The sequence below is a fragment of the Balaenoptera musculus genome, chromosome 5 (assembly GCF_009873245.2).
Source record: "Balaenoptera musculus isolate JJ_BM4_2016_0621 chromosome 5, mBalMus1.pri.v3, whole genome shotgun sequence".
Taxonomy (NCBI): Eukaryota; Metazoa; Chordata; class Mammalia; order Artiodactyla; family Balaenopteridae; genus Balaenoptera; species Balaenoptera musculus.
The window spans coordinates 100,994,098-101,014,974 of NC_045789.1; positions in this window are offsets into that span (position 1 = coordinate 100,994,098).

The following is a 20,877-nucleotide window of genomic DNA, read 5'->3' on the forward strand; positions in this document are numbered from 1 at the left end:
GTTAACACAATCTTGATCACTGAAGCTTTATGTTGAATTCCACTTTGTCCTTTTTCAAAATAGTTTTGGCAATTCTAAGTTTTGGCATGAAAATTTGGCTTACAAATTAATGCAACAAAATCCTATTGTAATTTGCTTCATGCTGTGTAAAATCTATTGATCAATTTGGGAGGACTGACACTGGAAAAATATTGATTCTTCAAAAGCATGAAAATGTGTACTTCTGCGTTTATTTAAATTTTAAAATTTATTTCAGCAATATTTTATAGTTTTCACTAAGGTCTTATAAATCTTTTGCTAAGCTTATTTCTAAGTAATTTCTTACTGTATGCCATCACAAAAGGTACATATGCCAGTTGTTTGGGGCAGATATTCCAGTACACAGGGGATGAATGGATATCCTTTGTCTTGTCTTTGATCATGGTTTCACCATTAAATATGGTGTTAACTGTAGATTACTTACAGACGACCTTTATCAGATTGAAAAATTCCCATTTGTTCTTTTGTTCTATGTTTGCTGAGATTGGTATTAACATGGGTTCTTTTTGCATTTATTGAGATGATTATGAACATTTTCCTTTTCTTTTTTTTTTGTCACTAATGTCAAAGTAGATTGATTTATTTTGTAACATTAAACCAACCTTGCTTGTGCTGGATAAAATGACTTGATCATGGTGTATTATCATTTTTGTATATTGTCATAAATGATTTAATAATGATTATTTTGCTAAGGGTTTTTGTGTCTATTCATTAGAGGTATCAGTGTTGAGTTTTGTTTCTTGTAATGTGTTTCTCTGGTTTTGGTATCCTAGTAATTATGTCTCAGAAAAAGAGCTGTGAAATGCTTCCTTCTCCTCTACTTTCTGAAAGAATTTGTATAGTACTTTAAACATTTGCTGAATTTTACCTATGAAGACATTTATGCCTGGAATTTCCTTTGCGGAAACATACTTAAATACAAGGTAACTGCCTCTAATAGGCTGTTCAGATCTTCTAGTTCTACTTGAGGCAGTTTTGGTAATATGTGTCTTCAAGGAATTCTTCCATTTTATTTAAACTGAAGAGTTTAATGGCATAAAGTGTTTCATAATCATCTTTCAGGACTGTTTTAGTATTGATAACATTCTTAATAATAGTATCTCCTTCATTCCTGATATTGGTAGTTTGTGTTTCATCTCTTTTCCTATTACTCTTATTTTTCTAGCTTCTTAATGTTTAAGCTTAGATTATTAATTTTAAAACTATGTTCTTTTCTAATAGAATCATTTGAAACTATAGATTTCCCATTAACCAGTGCTCAGTTGTATCCACAAATTTGTATCTTTATTAAAAATATTCACTGTATAGTAGAAACAATTTTGTATTTATTATTCTAAAATTATATTTATTATTCATCATTTTTTTAGTACTAATTTAATGCTAAAAAAAACTAAATATTACAAATTATTTCTTTGATCCATGTGCTATTTTGAAGACTTTTCATTTAATTACCAAAATATCTATTTTCAGATATTTTAAATTGTTTTTTACTACAATCTCATTACAGATAGACTATATAATTTAACATATTCAAAATTTGTTGAGTTGTTTTATAGCCCAGGATATGGACTGTCTTTGTGAATTTTTATAACACTTGAAAACACTGTGCATTCTACAGTTTTGGGGTAGTCTATAAATATCAATTAGTTCAAGTTAGTGCATAATGTTTTTTAGTTCTTTACACCCTTAGTGATATTTTCTCTGCTCTATCAATTTCTGAGAGAGAAATGATAAAACCTCAAAACGCAATTGTTGACTTTTAAAAAAAATCTGGGGCTTTGGTTTTATCAACTTTTTTTCATGCATTTTAAAGCTCTATTATTGGATGCATTTTAGGATTCTCCTATCTCCTAGAAAAATTGTAAAATTATAATTATAAAATTATTCTTTTTATCACTGGTAACATTCCCTGTTTGAAAGTCTACATTATCGGATATTACTACAGCCACTCCAGCTTTCTTTTGATTAGTGTTAATAAAGTATACCTTTTTAATTCATTTTGCTTTTAACCTATTTGTCTTTTTATTTAAAATGTGTTTCATGTAAACAGCACACAATAAGTTCTGTTTTTTATAATCTGTTAATTGATGACTTTCAGTGGAATGTTTAGTCCATTTATAAATAATTTGAATGTCAATACGACTGGATTTAAACCTGTCATGTTCTTATTTGTTTACTATTTGTCTCATCTGTTTTTGTTTCTTCATTGTATTTTATTTCACTTATGGACCACAGGCCTGTGATTTCTATTGCTAAGGCTGAAAAATATTTTCATATATTTTGTCTAGTTTTTGTCATTGTTGCTGCTTTTACAGGCAAAGAATAAGTCCAATATTAATGATCCGTCATAACAAAAATGGAAGTGCTTTCCTATTTGTTTTGAAGTACAATTATGAATCTAATTTTCCAATGACTAATAAGTACTCCACAATCTTTGGGCTCTATGCCAGGAAGAGATGTGTTTTACATGCTGAGTTATCAACTATATGAGTAGATGTGGAAAAGAAACTTGGATTATGGACCAGCTTTAGAGGAAGGAACCCTGAGAGCAAACAGGTCAGAGGTCAGAACAAGCAATGCATCTGGAATCCTGACTTCAGGCAAGCTTTCAACCCAAAACCAACTGTCACATACTTTTGAGATATCTGACTTAGAAACTCAGTGCCAGGTACATGAAATACGATTGATACTGAAAGAAAACAAAAAACAAAAAAAAACCACACATAGCCGCCAATTCAAGGAATCTTTCATCAGTAGAGGAGAGAGTGAACCTGTCATGAAGTCAAAAGCTGACTGGCTGAGATTAGGGTACCTTAACTACATGCTTCCAGAAAGAATCTTGTCAAGCGTGTTTGGAATTGTATTAATCATCCATTGCCTTGTAACAAATTATGCCAAAAACTTACCAGCTCATGACAGTAAACATTTATTACCTCACTCTACTTCTGTGGATCGGGAATCCGGGGAGCATTTTAGCTCGGTGGTTCTGGTTCAGGGTCCATCATGAGATTGCTTTAACGTGTTGGCGAGGGCTACAGTCATCTGAGTGGTTGGTGGGCTTTAGTTTCTCCTTGACTGCTGGCCAGAGACCTCAGTTCCTCACCCCCTGGCCCTCTCCCTAGGTTACTAAGTATTTTTATGATATGGCAGCTGACTTCTCCCAAAGTGAGTGATACAGAGACAAAGAGAAGTTGATGCCATTCTGCTTTCAACGACCTAGTCTCTGAATCACACACATCACTTTGGCCTTTATTCTATTCATTGTAAGTAAGTCATCAAGTCCAGCTCACTTTCAGTGGGACAGGTTTACACAAGGACGTTACTACCACGAGGCAGGGACCACTGGGGATCATCTTCAAGGCTGGCATCTACAGGAACTGTGGTATTAGTATTAAGGGTTTCCTGTATTTATTTTTTTGGGGGTAAGGTGGCTATGAGAACTGGAATTACAGAAAACCTCAATGCTAATAGAAGAAAGAGTTCTAGTGTGTGTAAAACTATTTAGCTATTTTATATCAACATCTAATCTCATCTCATTATCTGCACACAGGTTATCCTGACCTCTGAAACTATAGTTTAAGAGACATTTATTTTGTAATTCCATGTAAATCACATATTTTATGTTTTTATTAAAAGCAAATATACTTGTCTCTTACGGAAAAGAAAGTAAAAGTCCTCTTAAATCACTGCACCCAGAGATAACCACTATTAATATTTTGATGAGCATTTCAGACATTATTATATCTACATAAACATATAAACTATATATTACATAATTTTATGTAATTTTACAATAATCCTGCACTGGTTTCTCAGCACCTGCATTTTTCACTTGATAATATGGTGTGAGCAATTTTCCATGTCAATAAATATAGCTCTATACCATCATTTTTGGTGAATGCAGTGTGTCCCATTGTATGGATGCTCTATAATTTATTCCAGTAGTCACTCATTAGTAGAATATTTAGGTTGTTTTATATTTATGTTTTAAGAGAAGCTGAATGTGCAGCTGTAGGGATGCCCAGCTTAACCCAAACCCAAAATACAGGGCATTAAATTTCCTGGTTTTATTTCCTTTTCCATAGGTTTTTAGATTTAGTGAAAATGTCAATGTTTCAGAATTATTTGTGAAAGATGTAAACTTTTTTTAAGGATTTCAAGAGGCCAGCGTTTGTAAGGGAACATGTGGTTCAGGAGGGCTTTCCTATTTTCTGGGTAAAGTTAACTTCATTAATTTTTATGAGAAGATTCACAGCTCACACTCTCTCCATTCATCTTTAATATGACACACTGAAGACAGAGAGAAACATTAATCAGAATCACTGAGGAGATAAGCTCCAAAGAGCAAGCTTTAGTGTAAAAACACATTAAGCAAGAACCAAACACCTAAGTCATGGCTGAACCTCCATTACCCCAAGCCCATTTAATTCTCCTTATCAAAGTAAAAGAACATTACCCTTAGATCATGTAACTAGGGTGAACATATAATTTATAACCCAAATGGGGCACATTAAGGAGTGAAATAAGGTGTTATTAATCATTACCTGGTACAACTGACATAAACCAAAACGATGCCAGGCAAACTGGGACATATGGTCAACCCAAATATATCAATTAAGGAAACTAAGATACAGATTGCTGAGATGACTCATCAGCATCTACAGCCAGTAAATTAGCTGTGAATCAAAATCAGACCTCTCCTAGTCCAGGTCCTTTACTTTTTCATAGATATCCAGGTCTCTGAATATCTTTGCCTGTTTGTTTTCTGGTTGGTGCCACTTCTAGGTGAGATGTCATGGATACAATTTTTTATTTGTTGAAAGTGCTTTCTTGGAGATATACTTCTATAGTATTGATGTATTTATTCTTACTCAAATACAACAAAGAATTATTAAATACTTGTTTACATTCTAGGTATCTTCATGAGCACCATTTTACTCAGGTTCCTGCAACTTAGGAATCTGCAGAGGGGTAGTTCATAGGTCCACCACTAGAGAGAGTGCTGGCCAAGATTTTGGGTCTATAGCCTGAAAGTTCCATGTTTTGAGAAGAAGGAACAAGAATGAGATTTTTTTTATACGACCATAAGATCCTCTACCCCACTTCTGCCTCTAATTTTTACTAGTTGTTATTATTATTATTCAGTTTTTTATTTAATTTTAACACCTATTGGAAACTTTGTTAATCTATCTGACTTTTTAAAAATTTTTCTTTTTTTATTAAAGTATAGTTAATTTACAATATTGTGTTACTTTCAGGCATACAACACAGTGATTCAGTTAAATATATATTCCGTTTCAGATTCTTTTCTCTTATAGGTTATTACAAAATATTAAATATAGTTCCTTGTGCTATAGAGTAGGTGCTTTGTGGTTATTTATTTTATATACAGGAGTATGTATATGTTAATCCCAAACTCCTAATTTAGGTTCTAGGGTAAAAGCCCCAATATGATAAATTAGGAGTTTGGGATTAACATATCTGTGGGTTTTACCCCAGAACCTCCTACTCTTTCTTCATTTTATTCCCAAAGCTCCAATGTTTTCTTCAGTCATTTAACTCATCATATTATATTACAGTTACCTATTACTGTTTCTGGTGCCACCCTTATCAATTATGATCTTATGAAAGTTAAGAACTACCTTATCAGTTTCACTCTTTCCAGCACAAATTTGGTACTTGGTTAATGTTAAATAAATTAGTAAAATAATGAATGAATACATGAACAAAATGAAAAAATATGATATGATCCAAGAGGAAATCTATATTTTGGGATGGCAGTCTTGATACAGGATGCTTGTGACTGGGATATTAAATTTGGATTTTAAAATTTCAAAGAAGGAACGTGTAGCCAGAGAGAATATAACAAATAGCTGACTTCTTAAGCTTATTTCCAACTTTAAATCAAAAGAAAGAGAAAGGGACTATCTCATGTTCCTCAAAAAGGTAAATCATCAGTGTCAGCCAAAAAACACTGACTTGGGACAGATCATATTTTACATGTTAATGAGACGTATGTGTAGGTCTGAGTATTGCTTATGTTTATCCGGTATTTCTCGGAGATCTGAAGGAGGTAGGTACGATGCAGAAGAATAAATGACCTAACCTCACTTCATGAGTTTTTATTTAAAATTAAAAGACCATTAGATATGAGATTTCTTTCTTCGTTTTTTCATAATTACAAGACACTGTCAGGATTCTGGAGAATCTTGATTCTATCACTCAGGATAGGTTATACTCTCTACTTCATGTCATCTACATCTATCCATGTACCTGTAATCAGATCAGTGTTTAATTAAAGTATTAAATAGAACAGGGTTAAAGACAAAACCCTCAGATGCATCACTAGGGGCCTTTGATGAGTCTGACATTGATTCATTAATTCTTTCCTTATGATTTATGCAATCACTTATGAATTAAATTATTACACTGTCATATAACCCACATTTCTATATCTTGAACATGATGGGACCATGAGATTTTTGCCACGTCTCCTAAAATCATTTAAAAATATGTATTTATTTCTGAGTCTAACAACCCTCTCAAAATGGTAATACATTTAGTTGCCCTGACCCATTTTCCATGAACCAGTGCTGTTTAATTGACTAATGCCTTTTACGCAAGTACCAATTCATTCAGTCATTCAACAAAATTTTATTTCTGATGAATCATCTGTGGCAAGCATTATGCTAAATACTTGTGTCTAATCACTAGCTTCAATATTTTGCATCTACCTATGATAGTTTAAAAAAAATTAAGCAATATTTCCATGACTCTACTCTTCAGGAATCTAGTTCATCCCCCCAGAATTCCAAGCTAATCACTAACAATGACTCACTGATATCAACTTAAAAAAGAAAATCAGTATCATAAGTAACCAAGGGGAAAGGGGGAGGAGGGATAAATTGGGAGATTGGAATTGACATATACACACTACTATATATAAAATAGATAACTAATAAGGACCTATTGTATAGCACAGGGAACTCTACTCAATACTCTGTAATGACCTATATGGGAAAAGAATCTATAAAAGAGTGGATATATGTATATATATAACTGATTCACTTTGCTGTACAGCAGAAACTAACCCAACATTGTAAATCAACTATACTCCAATAAAAATTAATTAAAAATAAAAAAATCAGTAACATATGTGTAATTTTTCTGGCACAGGCTAGACAACTGAAGTCAAGATCATCGAAAGCAATTCTCTGTTTAAATCCTTTCTAATGAGTTTCCCTCCCTTGGGGTCTTGTTTTTCCGTACTTTCTCCACTGAGGACCATCTACGAGTTCTTTGAGCCCTCCTACGACCTATCTAGATTCTTTTATAGCATATCCTCAGTTCTGTGTGTTAAACAGTTTCTCTTACTCTGTAAGCCATTTTTGACATTTGGTATTATTGCAAATAGGAAAAGGGAAGAAAACCTAAGCCTCTATTGGTATTGTCATATTTTTATCTTCCTCACTGTCAGTGACATTGTGTCCCTCTCTATGACTTTTTATGGAATGAGTCACTTTTGTCCGTTATACTATGTGGGCAGAGTATTTCTGAAAAGCCACAGATCTTGCTTCTGTATCTCAACCCTTATGTCCTACTGCCAGTTACAGTTTAGCCACATGTGGCATCTTGGTTTTTCATATCTACTGTGCTATATACATTGATGGTCCTGCTGGAGTAAAAGATGATAGCCTCATACAAATGCTTAGTGATGAGATTATGTACATGAATCTTCAGAATCATTGGGCCATTCAATCTTAAATAAGTCTAAATAATGACCCGAAATCATATGTATTTCTATAATGCCAAACTCCATGATTTGGAGTTCTCTCTGTATGATTTTTGTCAATATTCCTTAGGAAAATTATCTGTTTTGCTTTCAAATCCTGCTTTTGGTTACATGACAATGGTTTACTTAAAAAAATATTTTTCAAAATTACTATGGAAGAAAGCTTGGAGCCACATGCTCTGTAGTGAATATTGATTAAGTGCCTGCAACAACAACAATTAAGATATAAAGCAAAGCCAAGAATGAGGACGCATCTCAGAGCAATAAGGTTATTTTGTTTTGTGTACTTTTTTCCTTTCCTTTAATTTTTCTTTTTATATTCCCTCCTAGGAATCTTGTCTCCCCAGGAGAGAAAGTGCTTATTGTTGTAAGATCACTGAAAAGAGTTAGAGAAGAAATGGGCTCTTTTGTTTTCACTCTATTCATCTTCTTTCCCTTTGCCAAAACAAACACATTTGCATTCTGAAGTCAACAGCACCAGTCAACTGTGCTTGCCATAGATTAACCTCTGTAAAACCTTTTTTTGAACACTTTGGAGGCTTTGATGGTAAAACTGAAAAATCCAAGCTGTCTTCCTTTAACCCACTTGGAACTGCTTGAAAACTGTGTTCCTGGAGTTAATGCATGCCAATTAGTCTCTTTTGGCTTATTGTCAGTTTCATCGGTGGCTGAATTTGTCAAATTGTGCACATTTTACATGACTTTCTGATTAAGTTTCTCTTAACTTGCTTCATGTTTATTTGGAGGTTCCACTTGAAATACTGCGTTTTTATCCTCACAATACTCCTGCAATATAGTCAGGGAATGTATTTGTATTTGCATTTTTCAGATACTGAGACTGATATTTAATTGGGATAAACAATTTACTCAGATCACAAGGCACCTGGCAACATAAGGACTTGAAGTCAGGTCTTATGATTATTTGTCCTTTTCAGATTATTTCCTCAATTCAGTGTTAAATTAAAGAATACAATTAATGGGAACTTCTTATCATAAAATGTCTTTTCTGACTCTGCTTCCTCCTCAAGCCACCACCACATTTCCATTTTTCTCTATGTAAATATTTTCAAAAGGGTTGAGCAGTAGGAGATAGTATTGGGGCAAATATAGTAGTGGAAGCACAGTAGTTTTTGGATCTCCTAGAATTCAACTCTCACCATCCCAAAATAAAACAAAGAGAAAAACTAAGATAACATAATAAAAACCAATGAACAATTTCTACAATAAAAACAGGTGATTAAGTATCTTCACAAACCTCAGAAATATAAGTAGGTAGGGACAAGCCACCAACAGCTGTGAGATGGATATTACACCAACATCTGTATGGCAGGAAGCAGAAAGAAGAAAAATGGGGCATTTAGAAGCCCCAAGAGCAAAAAAGCTGCAATATTGCCACAGGTATAGTTGCGGTTTGCATCACCAGGAAAATCTGCGTAATAGACATTTATTAGGGAGTGCTCTTAGGATCTATACCTGTGGAAGGGAGAAAATAGAAGCACTACTAAAGTAGAGCAGCGGAAAAAGTTCAGCTGTGATACAGTTCTGAAGATGGCTTCAGCACATCTCCTGGAGAGTTCTGGAGCTAGAATGGACTTCTGGCATTGTCCTGAGATTGTGCTGCCTGGAGGTTATTATACCTCTATATTGATCAGTCATTGACTGTGGACAAATCCTACAAGGATATAGGACCTTTGGTGAAGCAGATTTTTTTTTCCAGCAGTAGCAATCCTTATAGAGGATCATCTTTTGGCAATACTCCCAGCAGATGGAATAATAAGGCTTTCATTCCTGGAAGGGAATTTGGTCAGCACATCACTGAGCCCACCAACGGTACTCATTGGAAAGTGGGAACCAAGCAACCGAAACCAGGAGTAGGCTCTATACACTCCAACTTATGTGAAAATGCAAGGGAACTGCAGTAAGGTGCTGGAGTGGTCTGAGACCCATGAAATTTTCTAAACAAACCATTCAAAGCTCTGTTCTAGGACAAAGCCCCATCCTGAGAATTAACTATTGTAGGGAGACTATAAATTGAGCAGAACAGGCAAAACAGGAAGAAGGAAAAGAAAATATCCAGAAATTTTTGAGTAGTTATCAGAAAGTTTGAAGCCATATTTTTTATCATATCAAAACAAAAACAATAACAACAAAAGAGAAAGTTTTAGAAAAGTGAAGCTTAAAAAACAGTCCTACCTCATCACCATCCTTCTAAAAGTACAGGAAAACTCACTTCATGTCAAAACAAGAATCAGAAAATAATTATATATGAAATTAGTATAAAAAACAGTATTAGGATTGGAATAACATCTGTACAGACAATGAAACCCTGACAGAGTACAAGTCTGTGCTGAAAACAAACTATGGTTACCAAAGAGGAAAGGGGTGAGGGAGGGATAAATTAAGATTCTGGATTAACAGATAACAGATATATTTTGGATTAACAGATAACAGATATATTTTTAAAATAGATAACCAACAAGGACCTACTGTATGGAACAGGGAACTATATTCAATATCTTGTAATAAGCTATAATAGAAAAGTATCTGAAAAACTATATATATATATGTATATATGTATATATATATATACATATATCTGAATCACTTTGCTGTACACCTGAAACTAATACAATTAAATCAACTATACTTCAATAAAAAAAGAATACAAGTCTATGAAACAGATTTAAAAAACTGCAAACTAATATTTCTAAAACACTTAGACTTGAGAAAATGATAGATGCTATTAAAGAGCCCATAAATCAAAAGTAGAAAAAGTTCATAAATTATGTAACTGGAGGAAAGAAAGATTTGAAAAAAGAGGTTACAACTCACAGAATAAAATTTTTAAAACATTATTTCTTAAATGAGGACTCAAGTAGAAGAAACACAAAACACACACCAAATATAGATTATATCTTTAAAAACAGAAGACAAAAGTGAGAAAAAAATTAAGCCAACAAAATATTAGAGATAAATAAGACTCAAGGAGAAAATGATAGCTATGGAAAATAAGCAAAGAAGATCTAACAAATATTTAATAGGGGTTTGGTTTGGAAGAAAATGAAAGGATAAAATGAAACTATAATTTATTAAAGTTTTTTAAAATAAAATAAAAATTGACTTGGAACTATAAGAGACACAACACACCTGGGAAATTTAACCCTTTACAGCAATATTAAGACATTATAATGCAAAGACCATAAAAAAAGAAAGAATGGAAAAAAATAACTTTGGGCATCCACATAAAAAAGACCAAGTCACTTATAAAGGGAAGAATATTAGATACCCATCAAAATTTTTGACACTAACACTTTCTCTTAGAAGACAATGGAGTAAGATATTTAAGATGTTCTATTCTTTCTATATGTGTTCTGCCCAGACCTACCTCCTAAGGTTTTGTGAGGAATTTCTAAAAACCCACAGTGGCCGTATAAAATTCAACATGTCCAACGTTAATTGCAATATCTTAACCCTGAATCTTTTTAGTAATTTATAACACTTATCCAGTGAATATCATAAGACATACTGAGTATAAAATTAAGTTCTTTTTGTAAAAATTTTTACTGAAGTGTAGATGATTTACAATGCTGTGTTAGTTTCAGGTGTACAGCAAAGTTACATATATATATATAACATACATATATATACACATATATACACACATGTATATACATATAAATACATATATATATTATTTTTCAGATTCTTTTCCATTATAGGTTATTACAATATATCGAGTATAGCTCCCTGTGCTATACAGTAGGTCCTTGTTGGTTATTTTATATCTAGTAGAGTGTGTATGTCAATCCCAAACTCCTAATTTACTCCCCTCTTTTCCCTTTGGTAACCATAAGTTTGTCTTCTATGTGAGTCTTATTTCTGTTTTATAAATAAGTTCATTTGTATCATTTTTTTAGATTCTACATGTAAGTGACATCATATGATATTTGTCTTTCTCTGTCTGACTTACCTCACTCAGTATGATAATCTCTAGGTCCATCCGTATTAATGCAAATGGCATTCTTTATGGCTGAGTAATATTCCATTGTATAGATCAATATATACCACATCTTCTTTATCCATTAATCTGTCAATGGGCATTTAGTTACTTCCATGTATTGGCTATTATTTATTTTAATCCATCTTCTCACATAGCGAAAGAGGCAACTGAATTGCATACAGAAGTAGAGATTTGTCCAAAGTCATTCGGCCAGTCCATGGCATACTACAAGAACCCAATTTGTCTAGTTACCAATCCAATACTTTCTTTCCAAAATACTATTTTTTAATATTCTACTTTAACTTTGTAGATGCACTTTTTAAAACCTACTGAAAATTCAGGGAGATTATGAAAAAAATTTAAACTCACAAAATTATATAAGATGAGCTTCTTTGTCATAGAATTTCTGTAAAAAGTGGTTATGTGTATGGGTATTAGAAAGAAAAGTAAGAAACATTTGTAACCAAGATAAAAGTATCTGACTCCATGGATTATTACATTACATATTTATAGCCCACAAAGAACAGAATTTCATATTATCAAGGAAATTTGAAGTTTAGATACCACATCCACATGGAATTACTTTCCTTCATTTAGTCACCAGAGAAATGACAACAAACAAAATCTCAAAAATGATTCTGAGAATAGAAAAGAAGAACTAAAATTCAAAGTAAAAGTGGATTGCCAATATGGTTAGACTTTAAAAATGTAATAAAATAGTTATTCTTCTTATTTCAAAATGCCTTGAGTGTTACCGCAGAGGAAAGAGTTCAGTCAGAAGCTTAAATGCAATAAACACAAAATAATGCTAGACCAATGTATTAAGAAATTTTTGGATACATATAGGAGGGTCAAAATAGTGCCTCACCAATAAAATTTCCATGCATTTACCTTCCTTTTTTCTTCCCCATAGATAATTTAAACATTTAAAGAGATTAATTAGCATGCCATTCAAGAACCTCTCTGATTTAGCACTGTAACATATTTTTTCTCCCAATAATTTGCTTCTTTATAAAGCTCAAAACCCCAACCAAACTGGTTTACTTATTGTCCCCACACACATGTTCATTCATTCACATCATTATTCTTAATGTTGATATTCATTTTTTGGTATCTACAAAGTGTCAGGCATTGTGTTAAGTACCAAACAATTTTGGACAATTTTTTCAACATATGTTTGATGTTCCTTCCCTCTGCCACTGTTTCCTCCTACTTCCGGAGTCTACACCTACCACCAGACCCAGACTTAATCTCATTTCCAACATCATTCTCTGCCTACCTTGCTCTAAAATGGCCTTATCTCTGAATATTCACAAAAGTCCTTGACCAGACCGTTCCTTTATTGAGTAATCTTATATTGACCTGGGATATCTTTGAATGATAGAGTCATAGAAGTTATGGTTTGTGATGGGATCTGGTTGAAATAAAAATATGCTTTTTCTATGATTTAATCCACTGTACCTCGGAAGGCAATCATCAATCTTTTACACTAATGCCATTAGAGATATAGAGCACTCCACTTTTTAAAGATATCTATTCTCTCCTTGAAGCATTCTAATTGCTATCAAGTTTTTCATCTACTTAAAAATAAATCCTCGTTATCTCTCTGTGACTTCTACACATTGGCCCCCAGTTTTGTGATTTGGCAGAAAACAATTTGGTAATTTATGGAAACTTTGTTTGTACTCAGCATCCACTCACCCATCCTCTGGGAACTATGCCCTATTTCCCATCAGAGGAAATTTCTTTTCCCAGTCTCAGTCTTTTAAGTGAGACTGGCTCAGTTACAGGGAGGAAGATGTTTCCTGCACCTAAACCAGTCAGTGTAGCCCCATGCTCATAGCAATAATTTCAGGATTGGCCAAAAAGCCTAGATCAAGACAGTCATGATAAGAATTTTCAATTCTTAAAGTTATGTTTATATGAGCTCTATGGCAAGTAGACTTAACCTTTTTTTTTTTTATTCTCATTTTTCAGATGACTTCACTGGCAACTCTACAAAAGATTTAAGGAATCTATGTTACCAACTGTATATAAAGTATTCCAGAAAAAAAATAAACAATACCCAACTTGGTCAATGAGGCCAGCATTACCTTATAATCAAAACCAGATAAAGACATTTTCAAAAAAAAAAAAAAAGATCACAGACCATTATCCCTCATACAAATACTTACGGGTATTTACCCTGGGTAAATTAAAGATGGAAACATTCTCAATCAAATGCTATGAAATCAAACCCAGCAATATATAAAAAGAATAATGTATGATCACCTAGATGGTTTTACCCAGGAATCTAAGTTTAGTTCAAGACTTATCAATCAATGCATTCACCCTACCAACAGACTAAATAAGAAAAACAATATGATTGTTTCAAGAGATGCAGGCAAACATTTCATAAAATTCAACATCCATTTATGTTGAAAACTTCAAACCAACTAGAAATTGAAGTTAACTTTATCAATCTGTTAAAGTCACCTACAAATAACCTACAGCTAACATCATTCTTAATGGTGAAAGGCTGAATGCTTTTTCCCTAAGATTGAAATGGTACACTAACAGGAAAAAAAAGTCCTCTACCCATACCTCACACCATATAGAAAACACAACTCAAAATAAATTATAAATATAAATATATTACTTAAAGCTATAAAACTTTTCAAAGAAACACAGGAGAAAATCTTTGCAACCTTAGGTTACCACCACACCACAGTTAGAGTATGAAAGAAATTGGCAATATTCAGTGCTAGAAAAAAAGACAGAGCAAGTTGAACTCTCATTTGTGGCTGACTGTAATGAAAAATGGTACCGTGACTTTGGAAATCAGTTTGGTAGTGTCTTATAAAGTTAAACATGCACTTACAATATGACATAATAATTCTACTTACAGGTATTTATCCAGGATAAATGAAAATATATGTCAAACAAAGATCTGTATGTGCATATTTATTCATAATTGCCCCAAACTGGCAATAATCCAAATATCTTTCAACTGGTAAATAAACTATGTTAAATCTATACAATCAAATATGACTTAGCAGTAAAAAGCCTACATGCAACAACATGGATGCATCTCAAATCATCATTCTAACAGAAGAAGCCAGAATCAAAAAGCTACATATTGTATGATTCTGTTTATATGACATCCTGCAGAAGGAAAAGACATAGACACAAAAAATGAATCAGTTTCTCCTATGGGCTTGGAAAGATGAAGAAGATGAGGACTATAAGGGGATTAGAGAAATTTTGGGGTGACAGAAATTCTCTAATCTCAATTGTGGTGGTGATTACATGCATATCTGTGTTTGTCCAATTTCACAGAACCAAACACCAAGAAAATGGAGAGTTTTACTGCTTCCAAATTACATCACAATAAATCTGACTTGGGAGTAGAAAGAGAGAGAAACAAGGGAGAGAAACAAAGGATAGTTACCGGGTCTGACTCTCTAAATGTTTGGAGACTGGAGGGATGAAGAAGAACTAGTAGAGAAGAGTGAGGAGGGAAAGGGAGTGAGGTAGGAGGAGAATTGAGAGAGTGGAATCTTGAAAGCCAAATGAAGAAAACAGTCCAAGGTAAGTAGACCGTTGTATTATGGCACTGACAGGGCATGTGAGGAGAGAACTGAATATTCTCTCCATCAGGAGAGAACTGATGGACTTAGCAATAGGGATGTCATTGGGTAGAGACTGACAAGAATAGTTTCATGATATGGTGGGTTAATAGTGGGTTCAAGAAAGGAAAAAGGAGAAGTGAAAATGGGAAGTGAGTAAAGACAACACTTTTAAAGAGTATTATTGTAAACAAACACAGTGAAATGAAATGTAGCCAGAAGTCCTATGGGATAAAAGATTTTGTCTTGCTTTCTGATAGTTCCTGCATGCATGTGTGTTGATGTGTATGACCTAAGAGAGAGGAAAAACAGTGATAACACAGGAAAGGGAACAATTTCTGAAACCATATCCTCAAATAAGTGAGAGGAGATGGGATCCAGTGCAGACCAACAGTCAAGAATTTGAAAAAGCTTCAAATCAGGAAAAGTGCCTGGACAGTCTGGTTAACAAGATGAGGCTGGTTCTTGCTTAAAGTGGTGTGTTAATTTGGATAAGTCCTTATCCAAGGGGCTGCTAGGAGTTACAAGAAGGGGTATGGAGCCCCAGATAAAGGGGATATGAGATGTAGATTGGAGGTCCGAGTCATAGCCTCAGGCAAAACTTGAAAGGTAAATCAGAACTACCATGAATGACTAAAAACAGAACATAGGATGCAGCAAATCCACTCCTGGGTATTTTACCTGAAGGAAACAAAAGCACTATCTTGAAGAGATAACTGTACCCCTGTGTTCATAGCAGCATTATTTACGATAGCCAAGACATGGAAACAACCTAATCGTTCATTTATGAATGAATGGCTAAGGTAAATGTGGCATATAGAGATAATGGGATATTATTTAGCCATAAAAAGAAGAAAATCTTGCCATTTTCAACATAAAGACAAATACTGTATGATCTCACTTAAATGTGGACTCTAAAAAGAAGAAAACTCATATTGAACACAGAAAAGATTGGTGTTTGCCAGAGGCTTGGGATGGGAATAGGCGAAATGATGAGGGTGGTCAAAAGTTATAAACTTCCAGTCATAAGATAAATATGTTCTGGGGATATAATGTACAGCCTGGTGATTATAGTCAACAATACTGTATTATATATTTAAAAGTTGCTAAGAGAGTTGATCTTAAAAGTTATCATCATAAGAGAAAAAAAATTGTAAATATTGAGGTGATAGATGTTAAATAAACATACTGAAGCAGTCATTTCATTATATATATTTATATATATATATTAAATCATTATGTTGTATACCTTAAACTGCTACAATGTTATATGTAAATTATATCTCAATAAAGCTGGGGGAAACAAAAAAGAAAAGTAAATCAAGAAACCCAAAAGAGAGGGCAAGTTCATTTGGAGGGGAGTGGGGAGATGGGTCAGGGAGGTAGGACTCATTCGAGTATTTGAAGCCATAATCATGAAAATTAACACCACCTTCCTTGATTTAGGACAGATAATTCCAAACCCAACCTAGCCAAGCTCCTGCTCTAACTTCAGGCTTCTCAAAGATTGACTCAGGAATCAGGAGACCCTGGGCCTGAAGTTTGAAGGTTAAATGTGACTACAGTTAAGGAGGCTATGGTTGGCAGCAGCATTAAGGAAAAAAAAAAGGTTTTTTGTGGCTGGGTTCTATTTGTTTTGATGGATATTTAAAGTATGTGCAAAATACAAGTAGACTGATTTTTAATTTGATAAATTATTTTCTAAAGTGTTGAGGGAAAATACAAACTATGGAACCATAACAAATAAATCCTTTTTGAAACCAGAATCAAGCCACTCATAGATGTTATTCTTATTCCATATTTTTTTTTTTGAGTTGTGAGTTAAGTTTTCTTACCCATTTTTAAATCAAGGTTTTGTTTTTCTCTTCTGAACACTTCCTTGAAATGGCAGAACTTATTAAGGGAAAATACGCAATCCAGCAAACAAGAGTCCACCCTAAGTCTAACTTTTCAGAAATACTAATAGCAATCATTTGTACTTTATTATAGGTTGAAAAATGCTTTCAGAAATTTGATCTCATGTTATCCTTATAACTAAACTACTTTTGTCATCATTTTACAAATGCAGTTACAAGACCCAGAGAGTTAACTGTCCCGCTTAAAAACACGCAACTAATGACAGAGCCACGGCTAACATCCAGGCTTTCTGACTTTAGGTCTAATAATATCCCAGCCTTACGATCACCACAATCTTGGGGAGTGTGTGCAGAAAATTCCCCTTCCCAGACCTCTCCCCAACAAATTTTGATTTAGCCAAGCGGGGCTGAGGAGTCTATTTTAACCTCCATGACTGTCGTGAAGTTTCCATATGGATTTACTCAACGCTGCTCTGTGCATGCCTGGGTCATTCACAAGCCTCTATAAGAAGGGACCTTAACGCAGACTGTGAATGGCCATGGAACCCCCAAGGAAATAGCACCAACCTTGAGACAAAGAAGCACGGATCCTGGTGTCAGCTCTGCCACGCTCCTGCAAAGTGGATAAAATAAGTCACTACTCTGAGTCCCAGTTTTCTAATTTCTATAAATTGAGCTAACCTACAGAATTGCTACCAAGATTAGAACACAGCATGCTCAATCAGAACTGTCCCTTATGAGGACTAAAAATAAAGCTTTAGAAATCAAAATAAAGCCTTAGAAATCAAAGTCTGGCAAAAAATATATATATATATATGTAGAGTAAAAAAAAAAATCACAATTGAAAAGTCACCAGCAGAAGAAATGGGGTGAAAAGCAAGCAAACTCTGCCATTTATCTGTATGCTCTTTTCGTTTAAATTTCCATTTGAATTCTGGCATGAAATTAGCGATCCATTGAAAATATTCTATAAAAAACTAGTATTCAGAGTTACTAAAGAAGGTTGATGAGCTTCACACACATACCACACACACACACAAACACACATACACACAACCTTGCAGGTTGTGCTTTTTAACAGACCTAAATGTAAACTTCTGGAACCCAAAATAAACTCCAAGTTGGTAATACCTAAAATTAGCCCCAGTATGTAACTGTCTGCAAAGAGAACTGTGGTCTGTTCTGAAGATAATGATAGGGACTCAAGTCCAGCTTGGAAGGGAGGCCTTCTGTGGGAGACAGACACTGATGTAGAATACGGGGTGCTGTCCTGACACTAGAAAGCCAGGGTGTCACTCCAACTGAAGCTCATTCATTCTCTTTGCCCCAGAGCTTGAACCTGATCAATGTCTGTCTCACAGGAGCTTTCCTGGAGGCTCCGCACCACTTCGGCAGTGAGTTCTTGCTTGCTCGAGACACCTGTGTTTTGCAAGTTGAGGCGAGGACACCCGGTAATGAATGATGCAAGAGACACAGGTGGCCCAGGGCTGGGCCTGGTGGGCAGGTTCTTGGAGCGGCGCCCCTGTGAGGATCCTCTGTGCAGAAGGAGAACAGGCCAGCAGCCAGATTCTTGCTTAGTCAATTACGCATTATCGCTGTCAGTCATGTCCTCATGGATGCCCTGGAAGGGCATAAACAAGGCAGTGCTATTGCTTGAAGGCAACACACTTACTCTGGAGGAAGCAGCAGCAGTAGCACTGCTTATATTCAGCATTTTCTCTCTTCAAAGAGAACAAAGTCCTCAGTAAGACTGGAATAAGCTTTCCATGATTCTTCCTTGTCTGTCTCTCTAAACACATTTCCCTGTAATGTCTCCACGTGCATTGGAAGCCTCAAAAATGCTGGAGGACTATTATGGGTTGAATCGTGTCCCTGAAAAATTCATATGTGGAAGGACTAACCGCTAGTACCTCAGAATGTGACTGTATTTGGAAATCGGGTTATTACCGATGGAACTAGTTAAAATGAGCAGATACTGGAGTAAGGCGGGCTCTTAATCCAATATGACTGGTGTCCTTAAAAAAAACAAATAAAAAGGAGAGATTTGGACACAGAGACACACACAGGGAGAACGCCCTGTGAAGATGAAGGCAGAGATCAGGTTGATGCATCTACAGCCTAGAAATGGCAAATATCACCAGCAACCACCAAAAGCTAGAAGAGAGGCCTGGAACAGATTCTTTTTTATAGCTCTCCAAAGGAACCAACTCTGCTGACACCATGATCTCAGACTTCCAACCTCCAGAACTGTGAGACAATGCATTTCTGTTGTTTAAGCCACCCAGTTTGTGGTCTTTTGTTATGACAACCCTAGCAAACTCACAGAATGATCTCCAAAGGAATTGTTCTTAAATTCTGGCATTTGTGTTTCTAGGACAGTGAAGGATTAAGGGCACAAGGTTTAGAACTAGACAGAATTCAGTATTATTTGCAGCTTAACCACTTTCTGTGTGATTCTAAACAGGACACCGTTGGAGACTCTGCTTGTAATTGTAGTGGTTAATAACATGGCCTTGGACTTGAGACAGACCTGGTTACAAATCCTGGTCTTCCACCAGCTGAGTTATATTCTGTTCTGTTTCCTACAAACAGTGGATACAATACTACTTCCTGGGGAGCCTGTGAGAATTCAATGTCACAGTGTACAGAAAACTTCTACCTGCTGCCTAGGCTTGGCCACTACTCCTACAGAGGCAGCAGGAATTTGTTTTCCTGGGAATCACTTTCCTTGTGCTGTCGGGACTATTCTATTTCTCTAGTAGGTTCTATAGACGGGTGGCCTTCTTGGGAAATCCTTGCCATTTTGGTTTAGCTATGTCCTATCATCTCATAAAAGCCTGTTCTTAAGTCATGCACCCACCCACAAATACACATATTAAACTGTTCTGAGGTAGCTTAGTTACATGCAGACTTTCCCTACTGGACCACATCCTCTGAGGGAGAGACCTTGTTTTCTAATTCCATATCTTAGTTCTTCAAAGAATATTTCACTAAATACATGATTAATGAATGAATGAATGAATGAATGAATGGTAAGGTTCTAAGTCGGGGTGAGTAATTTCCAGGAGGGAGTTCTGTCCTCCTGGGTCGCAGTGAGAGCATACTTGTGGCTTCTTTCTGATTCTGGGACATGGAACTTTGAGGAAGGGAAGCAGGGAGAGTGTCTCCCCCCAGGGATGGAAAGACTCTAGCCAGATGAGACAGACGAGACCCTGCTCGACTGCTCCTTACTCACACGTAGATCTTACCCTTTACAACACCTCACACTTAGGAAACATGCTCACACATGCTTTCTCATTTAGATATCACATCCATTTTTCTTCCAGGCCAGGAAGACTGTATTTCCCCATGTACCAAGGAGAAAACTGAAGCAGATAAATTTCTCAGGATCATATACACTAATGAGAGAGACATAGGACAAGACGACAGTCTTGGATGCCATGGTGTTCAGCTCTTTGTATAACTATGACTTCACTTGACATTCTGACTTCATGGAATTGGTTTCCGCAGTAAGGCTTTAGCTTTCTGACTGAGAACAATTCAATAGACATTTACATAAGAGTCAGCATGCATGGGTTTTCC